Genomic DNA, 11,356 nt, shown 5'->3' with positions numbered 1-11,356 from the left:
AAATATGGGTCTAGCTATAGACAACCGAGTGCCAGAATAAAGCGTTCACAATTGATTTGGTAACTAAGAGAGAGAAATTGAAGGATTCTGAGGAGAAAACCTGACTTGCAAGAGAAGATGGGAAGTCTACTGGAATTTGTAGGAATGATGTTGAAAAACAATTTTGACAGTGTAGGTAAGAAAATGTAACCTTGAACTGAGGGAACTAGTTATAAAAGACACCCGATAGCTATCAGTATAACTCTAGTACTTTTCTATAGCAAATTTCCCCAGAAACGGATTAAAACACCAACATGCTAAGGAAAATCATATGTTGTAGGGAAGGCCAGCAAAAGAAACTATGTGCATATGTATGTATAATTTTTTGTTTTGGATGCTACTTTTTTTAACAGTATGGTAATTAATAACTTCTGTGCACCATAAAAAGATAAGAAGACAAAAGTAGTCTGGGCTTAACTTACAAATCAACAGACATGCAAAAAATCATCAAGGACATCTGTGTGTTATACCTCCCTCAGTAGTATGTCAAAAAGACAACCTACTCTCTCAAGAATGATGCCTGCAAAAAGCAGAGAGGAAAAAGTTCTCCTCAAGAACGCTTTTTGTTTTTCCTACAGCAACATTAATTACACTGTCGGCTAGAGCTGAAAGAATGAGATAAGCAGAAGCAATCTGATTCTCATCTTGTTTAAACTTGTCAGTTCTAAAATGAAGTCAAGAATTAGGGAAAATGGAGAAGGTCTCCTTCCTCATTTAAAGATAAATGGGAAGTCCAACTCCTGAATTTTTTTAAAAGGAGGGTTACTCTCTAGAAGACAGTTGTCTCTTTGAAAGTATTTCTAATTCAGCTTCTCACATGACAGCCTCCCAGAATCTGAGAGTGATATGTTTCATCAGGAGACACTCCCATCTTCAGTGCAGCTCTGGATCACCTGTTCTGCCTTTGACCCTCTGCTAAAAGAAAATGGATCTCTACAGGGCTTAGAAGCTGCCAAGACTTAACAAATTTTTCAGCTGAACTTTTGCTTCAACTCAGTGTTCTTACTTCCTAGTTCTGCTGTTTCATGTGGCATGCTAGGCAACCCTAAAGAGAAGCTACTTTCAATAAGCACTTATTTGTTAGAATTCTGACTCCTAATATGATCCTGGAGATTAGATACATGTTCCTCCAGAGAAGAGAAAGAAGGAGAGGGAAAACTGAGGAAAGAACAAAAATAGATGAAGTATGAATACGTAGATCACCTAGTGAAGGGAGGGTTAGAGAGTATGACACAGAGATGTGAAACAAAGCGTCTGAGGGGATGCGATGCCTGGGATTTGTCCCAAGTATCAAAACACTATGAATGTACCATATATTGAAGGGAATTTCAATACAGATCTTATCCAGTCAACATTTTTTTTTTCCCTTCTGAGTTGTGAATCCCCTTCCTCTTCTAGTTGTGTATCTCTAAATTTTTCCTCAAATAAAGCCTTTTATTTTTTCAAGTGTTAAACGAGTGGAATGAAAAGAAAGAGACCATTTTATTTCTCATTTCTTGGACACATTTTTTTTATCCCTTAGAAAGTAAATACATTCAAATAATTACTTATTAAAATTATCTGGGACAATGCTTTAAAAAGCCCAATGCATGAATGGTTTTATTGTTGAGATTAATATATTTCACCAAATTCTACCCACTATTACATATCCAGACTGCTCTGATTGTTCACATGAGTTTTTTAATGAGATATATTTTTAAAGTGTATTCTTTGAAGAATTTTTTTTTTTTAAATAGAAGCTTAGGCACATGAGTGAGGTCTGACTTTATGGGGGAAAAAAATATCACTTGAATCAAGACATGAGGTCTAGTCTATGCACCGATGCAGTGCCTACAATTCTGATGTGACATTCCAATGAAATCCTGAAAGTTAATACTTCCTAAATTCAGGTTTAGGGTACATGGGCTGGGAGAAAACAACTTCTCCATTATCTTCTTCACAATCTGAATCTTAAAGGTCACTTAATGATGGCAAATTGATGGGAGAAAAACTAAAAGCAACAAAACCAAAACCAACAAATAAGTTTTATTGTCAATTGAAAAAATAAATAACCAGCGCTGACAAGTAACAAAGAATCCTGATTTTAAAAAAGAAAGTGCATTTGCCATTTTTTTCTAATCTCTTTAAAGGTTTTCAATAGTTCTAAATTAAATCCCTTTCACCCTTATCTCTTTTTCCATCAGAAAATCCGAAGAGTATTTGGATTCAGACATCCACTGCACCAAAGATCTTTCATTACACAGCACAAACAAGCAATTTATTGAACAAGAACCCAATTACTTAACCTAGCTTCAGGTTTCATTCTATCTACCCTGCCGCATCTACCTTGACAGAAGCCTACTCATCTCTTCTGATGGACGTTGCTACATATCAGTTCTGATACAGAGAGATGATTCCTAACCTTCTTGTAGAGAACCATTGATTAAAGAAGCTCAGATGCCCATCTCAGCTTCCTTGGACCCAGGAATAACAATGGGAAAGAGTGCAGACAGATATGGACCCTTTCTTCCTCTGTATAAGGAACCAGCATTCAAAGAGTTGAAAAAAAGGAGTATCTGCTCAGAGAAAATGACTAACATTTACCAAAGTCCTGTACTGGCAGTGTCTGAGGTTCTCTCCAGTGTGTTTCTGTTCTTTACATTACTATCATGCTCCCCCCATTTTGCTAGTAGAAAAGAAAATAAATTCCGTAAAGTTCTTGTACCTTTATTGCTGCCATTCTTGTTTTCAAACTTATTGATAAACGATGTTAATGACTTGACTTTTACATCACAAATTCTCAACAGTAAATGCACATTAGAAGAACCTAGGAACCTACAGCCTGAGTCCCATCCCTACAGATTTTGATTTAATTCATCAGGACTGGAACCTGCGCATTGTTATTGTTTTTAAATTTCTCCAGATGATTATAATTTACAGCTAATGTTGAGAAGCATTATTTGATGTGAATAGCAACCAAAATTTTGTTATTATATTAGAATTATGAACAGCTGTTAGGAACCATTTTAGTTTAGCTTCATTTCCAAAGCAGTAATATTTTAAAGAAAAGCCTCTGGGGGCACCTGGGTGGCCCATTGGTTGAGCATCCGAATTCCGTTCAAGTCCTGTCCTCCTGGTTCATGAATTTGAGCCCCAGGTTAGGCTCTTTGTTGAGAGCTCGGAACCTAGAGTCTGCTTCATATTCTGTGTGTGTCTCTCTCTCTGCCCCTCCCCTGCTGACACTCTGTCAATCTCTCTCTCTCAAAAATAAATAAACATTAAACAATTTTTTTTTTTTAAATTTTTTTTTTCAACATTTTTTATTTATTTTTGGGACAGAAAGAGACAGAGCATGAACGGGGGAGGGGCAGAGAGAGAGGGAGACACAGACTCGGAAACAGGCTCCAGGCTCCGAGCCATCAGCCCAGAGCCCGACGCGGGGCTCGAACTCACGGACCGCGAGATCGTGACCTGGCTGAAGTCGGACGCTTAACCGACTGCGCCACCCAGGCACCCCAAACATTAAACAATTTTAAAAAAGGAAAGCCTCTAAAAGTTTAACTCATGAAGACATCGTTACCTCACAGGAAAGTCTATTTCTTTGGTTTCCTTTTTAACATTAAATCTTTAGAGAAAGTTCCCGATATATTTCAAAGTATCCATGTACACGACTGCTCATGACAACACTGTTTTTCTTAATAAGTTCAATAATACCGACAATAAAGAAGTGGAGTTACACACACAAACACAGAGAAAGAGAAAGAGAGGGAGGAGAGAGAAGGAGAAAGGAAGACACCAACTAACTCACATAAATGGGAATAGGGAGAATGCCTTCAGTGTAAAATACTTTACGGATGTACTTATAGGCATATATGTACATGCATAATACCTTTTTGAAGAACACTGTAAAGGGTGGTTTCTAGAAATATAAGGTTAGGCTTTTATTTCTAGTATATACCTTTTTAATTCTTTCTATATTCTAATCATTTGTATGAACTGGTTTCATATATTTCAACTAGGAGAGACTATTTGGATAATGGGATAACAAATCATTTGTTTCTTTTTTAGAAGTTTTCAGTATTCTCCCAATACTGATGTGCAATTAGCTACCCACACTCTTCCTTGTGCTACCGTTTGGAGGTGATGAAGTTACCAGTCTTCTACATGATGGCCCATTAGCTATTTTAAAGAAAACGACAATGTTTTCCTTTGGTGGAAACTCATTTCAGATTTTCTTCATATTCTTTTGAAGACTGTACAGTGTGTTTAGTATTAATGTGCTGGTATTAAAGGATATGAAAATAATTTCACTAATTTGTGCCATGAAGAAGCTTACATTCGATCAAGGAGATAAAAATAAAAACATAAATAAAAAATAAAAAGTAGTAATTTCATTGCAAGTTCATTTGTAAACAGAGGAAACAAATGCCCACAGGGGAGTCTATTCTCTCAAGATGGTGAGCAACCAATACAGGGAGTGTAAAATTGGCAAATGGGCATGGAACGTGTTTCTCAAAATTTACTTTTCAAGTTAACAGAATTTTGATGTGTTATTTTAGTTCAATTTTACAACAGTATCAGATATTATTATTCCCAACTTATAACTTCATAAGTAGCAGCTCACGATATAATGGCTTTAAGGTCTTTTCTTCTCTGACCATGTTCTGATTCATCAATGTTGCTCTACAATAGCCAAGAATTAAATATACTTTCTAAATATGGTCTGATCAGTGCACAGGCAAGTGACACTACTGAGTCCACTGATTTTAGCACTAATATCTCTGATAATTTGTTCCAGAGTGAAGAGAGTGGAAGGAAAAATAGAGTTGATAGAAGCAGTTGGGTATATGGAGAAAGAAACAGCAAAGCCTGCCTGGAAGACTCAATGATGGCTTCAGAGAGCAGGCAGTGTTGGCTTGAACTGAGATTTGAAAAGCAAGTATTGAAAAGAAAAGTATTCCGGGGATAAATAGTGGGGTCTTCATTCCAAGCACAGGGAGTAATACAACCAGAATACTACCTGTTTAGACACTATGGATGCTTTCCACATTGTGTACAGTCACAAGAACAGGAACAAAGGGGCAAATGGGAGTGAGGTTTGAAAGGGAGATAGAGGACTGACCATTATTATCTTGGGAATTTGGATATGATTGTATAGGCAATTAATATAACAACATAATAACTCATTTTATGTCCTGGAGAAAGACCTGTGTATTTTCCAGACATTAAAAAGGAATGAAAACATGTATAATAGAGATGCGCTCAGCTAAAACAAAACGTCACCTAAATATCAGTAGTTTTTAAGTTGAAATGACAATTTCATACTTTTGTAATTTTACTCCCCATCAGGAACACAGTTACACACTTTTGTGAGAAACAATGGTCTTTTTCATTAAGCTATGCATGATATAGAAGAGTCAACAGGTGCCTAACATGACTGCTTGTGGTTAGGATCACTTTCAAATTTATTTTGGCATAGTATTTCCATCAGAAAATTCTAAGTCAATAATTTTTCAAAAAATTTGTACTTCTATTACAGGCCATTTATTGCAGGCTGTTTACTATGATTTTTTGCTTACAATTTCTTGCCAAATGAAAAGCCCTAACTTAGCTTCTCCCGAACAATTTCAAGCTTTAGCTTCTATAGTACAGCTGTCTACTGCATATCCTAAAATTGGTATCCCTACTGGGAACAACAGGAGACCATGGTGAGGAAAGAAAACACACAGCAATATGTATGAAAAGAGGTTTTTTTGTCTCTTGGTTTTAATGTTCTTTAAGATAGCATGCTGGTTTCCTCTGATGCAAGAAGATTCCTCAAAAGACACTAAATTTAGAGCCTTTAAACAATATTCTGCTCTGTGAAATTCTTATCAAACATTCATTGTTGAGATTTTTAAAATATGGGTTAATAAGTAGTTTCAGACAATAGCAGAACAAAACTACTTATTTTATATTTGGAATATAAGACGAAATTGTATTTGTGTGATACAATGTTAGGGACTATATTGGTTATTTTTACTTGATAGAAGTATGATTTATAGTGTCTTTATGTAGATTGTGATTGTTTCATGTTTTATTGTCAAATTTCCTTGGCTAATAAAGCCACAGATAATGAAGCTGGCACAAGAGATCATTGTCTAGAGTTTTCAAGGTCAATATGTCAATTAAGATCCATGAGCTACTCATTAGGACCGGAAAAAAATGAACATGCTGAGCAAGAGGAGATTACAAGTCTGGGATATCAAACATCTGTATTGACTTATGACAGCGTCAAGTTCTCCCTTTTGTGAAGTGATTTAGAGGGGCAAATTACTTTTTCACTAATTTGACAAAGATGACGCTTTTTAAAGCTTCCTAATATAGGTTCAAAGATGCTTCATCACATACATCCATAAACCATGATACATATATTGCATCAAATTCTCCAAGTACATATTGTCCATTTCATCTAGCAGAAGCATTAATTTGTTTCCTTCATTCATTTGACAAAGACTTATAATTTCCTGAGTATGTACTGTGAATAAAGTTCTGGGTTAGCCAGAGGAGAGGGGGATAAATGAGGTAACCACGATTTCTGTCTCAAATACCCTACAGAGATAGATACTAAGCAATTAAATACATGATCAGTTAATTATAGCTGGTATAAGTGTCACAAAGGGAAAGTGCATGATGTGAGAACATACAATTATTATCATATAGGACCTTCAATGAGAGAATCATGTGGTATGAACATATCCACAAACATAGATATTAATTTACTAACTAAATATAATTGAATATGTATTTATTGAGAACCCACTATATTCCATTCATTCTGTGGGGGTTAAGGATGTAAGAAAATCATACAATGTAATTGGGGAAACAGACATAGGTACAGAAAAATGCTAAAAGCTACAGAAGCACAGATAAAAGGTGGTCCCTGAGATTTAAAAAAGAAGAAGAAAAACACTTGAAAGAGAGAACTGGTTCATTCATTTAATAAAATATTTATTAAACATTTATCATTTTTCCAACTTGGTGCTTGGTGTTAGGGACTTATGTCAATAAAATATAACCCCTGTCTGTAAATGACTCACTTTCTACAGCAGTGGTCGAAACCAGGATGGTTTTCTCCTCAGGGGACATATGACAAAGTCTGGAGACATTTTTTTTTTTTTTTTTGTCATAACTGGGGAGGGGGCACTACTGTCATCTAGTGGATAGAGACCAGAGATACTGTGAAACAGCCTACAATACAAAGAACAACACCCCCAGTGATGAATAATTATATATCCCCAAATGTCAATAGTACCAAGGTTGATAAACCCTTGAGAGCCACAGAGAAATAAGTAACCAATTACAATGCAGTATTATTAGTGATGAAATTGGGCTGTGTTTTAAAAGACTAAGGAAAGTAAAGGAATAAATGTGATGCATTAAGGAGAGTAGGCAAGGAAAATCATTTAACATAGTACACTATTATTGCAAATTTTGGTGAGATTCTGGAAATGCCTGTCAAAATGAAGATAGCAAGGTTAATATAGAATGGATGTGAGAGGGTTTTTGAGAGGTAAAACAAACGTTAATTTATGAAGCAATTATATGATGAAAGTTTGTGAGGTTGAAACAGATGGAAGAAGCAGATGGAAGAGTCAATGCTTTCCTTACAATTTGTTTTGTTTGGGTGGTAGGTTAGATGGTGTTAACATTAATATATATCAGGACAAAGGTGAAAGACAGTTTTGAAAGATATTAATAATGATAATAAAAATAATACTTACATGTTACATGTCAAAGAGTATGTTAGTCACAGCAAACTATTAAATGTGTCATAACCCTTGTTAGGGAGGTAGAGCTATTTAAAGTAAGTAGTTATCTCTAATTTTTAAGAAAGGGCAAGAGAGATTAAATACATCACTCAAGGTCCCATTGCTTATTTGTGGCAACATCCAAACTCCAATTGATATTTACCTTCTGAAGCCAGTGTTGTCAACCTCTATGCTCTACTGGATAAGGAAAGAGAGACTGTAGACCATCTAGGTGGAGTTTTCACAGTTTGGATTTAGATTGCTTGGGTTCTCCAAAAAGTGAAACCTGGCATAAAAGTTTATATACTGCCAGTTTCTTAGGGAATACAATTCCAGGGAAGCAGAAGTGAGGAGAAATTTGAGTGAGACATAGATATACGGAGAGCAAACATTCAATTTTAAGTCAAGCACACTTGATGGTTTGATTGCTGGAATGTCTTCTAAGAGACCATCCTAACTGTTGCATTTCAGGATCGCCCATGGATAAGACAAAAGGGAGAATATTCACCACCTCTCAACAACATTAGTTAAAAATTTGCTCTAAAAACTTTTAACTCTTCTGCCTTTCCTACATTGCTCATCTAGAGATACCAAGTGGGTGTCAGTGGCAACAGAGATGTCTTGAGGCAGAGGCAAGAAAGATTCAGCATGAATGGAAGATAAAACACGATGAGTTGTGCCAGTGAGAATCAATCACAAGGAAAGCTAATGCAAAATAAGAGGCCAAGCCCTGAAACAAATACAACTGGGAAGCTATGCAATGGTGTGTACGAAATAGCTGACCTATCTGCTCTAAATATTACCAGCTTTGTTGCACTCAAGTTATTTCCCCTTCTGGGGTCTTAATTTTCTCATCTTCAAAACGGAGAAAATCATGGTACCTATCCAGTAGTATTGAGAGGACTGGAGGATTTAATATATATTAATAATTTAAAACAGAATGAACATAAACACCAAATGCATTTATCATTTATTATTGACATCACCATCATCGTTGTTGAGAAGGAGAATATCAGCCCCTTAATAGCCACAAATGGGCTGAGTCTAACAGCAAGGCCTGGGTGTTGTTAGAGCTGGCCTGGCACCCACAGTTAAGGGTATAATGTCCTCTTGTTGAATATAAGTTATCTCGGACAAAACACGAAGATCCAACAATGTCACTTTGTGACCATGATGAAGTGAGACAAAAAAACAAAAACTTAATTGATCAAATAGAGAGTACAATAGTCAATACTCCAAAGAGTATTTGAGAAAAATGGATAAAATAGAAGACAGATTACACTGGGCAAATTGATGAGCAGCAGATGGGGAAATCAATCATTTTTAAAGTATGAATGTGAATAAGACAGAGATGGGAATTTAACTTGAGGAAAATGTAGGGTTGCAGGAGAAATTACGTATGACAGGGAGAAGTAAACAGTTAGTTTGCTTTAAGAAAGGCTCTGTGGGAAAGAAGTGTTTGCAGATCCAAGAAAGAGAGGGGAAATCTGATGAAGTAAGTTCTTAAAGTACATAGAAAGGAGAGATAGCAAGAAAATCGTTGGAAAACTAACCCTAAGAAGGAAAAGGTATTTCATTCTCTGAAATTGGAGGAGAAAGTGAGATAAATCCTAGTATCACTGAATATGAAGAATCTGTGATAGAGGGTAAAGAGGGGCAGCAAAGAAATTTCATGACTGTTGACTTGTTTTCTCACTGAGGAAATAATCCAAGACATCTGTTGAAGTTAAAGGATAGTAGCTTGGTAACACTGGGGCAGCCACAACAAAAAAGGGACCTGGAGCCAACAGGAAAGAAAAAGGTATCAGACATTAATAAGTATGCAGCCAACACTTCCTTTTGTGGGCTACAGTAAGAGTGGAAAGTGCGCCCCAAAGGCCTCAGGCACACTGGGAGAGTACAAGGTGATAGAGCACTGCCTGCCTACCCCAAATGCCATACTCTGCTCCTCTATCACGTGCACATCTTTGTACATAATCATGCTGTCAACAAGTCCCACTTCTGGTACTTTGTGTCTCAGCTGAAGAAGATGAATATATCTTCAAGGGAAATTGTCTACTATGGACAGGTGTTTCAGAAATACCCCATGTGGGTCAAGAACTTTGGCACCTGTCTGTGCCATGACCCCCCAGTGGCACTCACAATATGTACCAAGAGTACTGGACCTGACCACTGCAGGTGCTGTTACCCAGTGCTACTGAGACATGGACACCTGGTATTGCACCTGGGCCCTCTCGATCCAGATTATAAAGGTGGAGGAGACTGCAGCCAGCAAGTGCCTACCAGCAGCCAACCAACTCCATGACTCTATGATCAAGTTCCCACTGACCCACCGGGTCTTGCATGGCCAATAGAAGCCATGTTTTACCATGAAGAGGCCCAAAATCTTCTTTTAGATACAGAGCTTCCCTGTCCCTAGGTCTGCCCAAAGAAATGCCTTGGGAAAACCAAAAACCCAAAAAGCCAAACAAACAAACAAACAAACAAACAAAAAAACCTAAACAAAACAAAACAGAGAGAGAGAGAGAGAGAGAGAGAGAGAGAGAGAATGCAGTTAAGGCAGAAGATTCTACACTCATAACCCTAAAGGATCTGATCAGTATAGCTATGTCATGTTTCTGTAGAAGTCCTAAGCATCTGAGATGACAAGGAGACACATAAAATTCTTGGACCAATCCCTGTTATCAATGGCAAGTTTTCTGTAGTGAAAGGTGAAGAGGAACAAACGAATAAAAAGTCTTAAGCGAGCACAATTGAAATGAGCGATGACTGTGTCCAGGCCACATAAACAGGAAAACAAAGCCTGCTACAGAATGACCCATTAAAGGAGCTCAATTTCTAGGTCACTGGAGATAGGGAATGGAGAAGACAGGTGGAGATGTAAGGGTGGGGTGGGGTGGGGGATGGCAGCTACGCTCAGTAGCAGTGCCACTGAAGGAATTTGAAGGTTGGAAAGGTAGAGGGTTTCAGATAAAGAGTTTTAAGATTTTGGAAACCAAACAATTATAAAAGATAGTGAGATGCAGACAATGATCTAGAAATTTGTCCTTGAAGTTGGGCAGTGTTATGGAGGGAAGTAACTAGAGAAGAGTCCGAGACCCTAGTGGCCAGGAAAGGTGTTACATGTTAACAGGAGATTAACTTTAAAAAGATTACTAAATATTAGTTATCCTATTTTCTCAGGCCAAATAAGATTTCTAGTACACTATAAAAAGAAGAAGAAAAAGAAAACCCCTTTAATGTTTCATATTATAGTTCAGAAAACTTACATTATTGTATAACAATTTCATTAAACTGCAGTGAGATTTATTTTTACAGAATGCTCATATGCTGCAGATAGACATTACCTTCTGAAGAAGATGTCACATAGACTTGTTTATGCCCAGAGAAGCCACGTATGTAGAAAAAGCCTCACACATCTACTACAGTTTCTGGAAAAGAGTTGAACAATTAGTGGTTACTATGATGGAATTTAAAACAGATTCAAAAGATATAAGAAGCTACATTGTCAAAGGAATGGTATATAATTCTTGTGCTTCTTTACGTAT

The 11,356-nt window shown here is 36.8% G+C and overlaps 1 pseudogene; it reads left to right on the top strand.

Annotated features, from left to right (window-relative positions):
• The first annotated feature begins 9,628 nt into the window (after positions 1 to 9,628).
• Positions 9,629 to 10,204, top strand: LOC128774619 (60S ribosomal protein L18a-like; annotated as a pseudogene).
• Positions 10,205 to 11,356: the final 1,152 nt, after the last annotated feature.

Source organism: Panthera pardus, unplaced genomic scaffold, assembly GCF_024362965.1.
Source record: "Panthera pardus isolate Hobbes unplaced genomic scaffold, ASM2436296v1 HiC_scaffold_345, whole genome shotgun sequence".
Taxonomy (NCBI): Eukaryota; Metazoa; Chordata; class Mammalia; order Carnivora; family Felidae; genus Panthera; species Panthera pardus.
The sequence above is the reverse complement of the archived record's forward strand: the minus strand, read 5'-3'. Positions and strand labels throughout refer to the sequence as shown.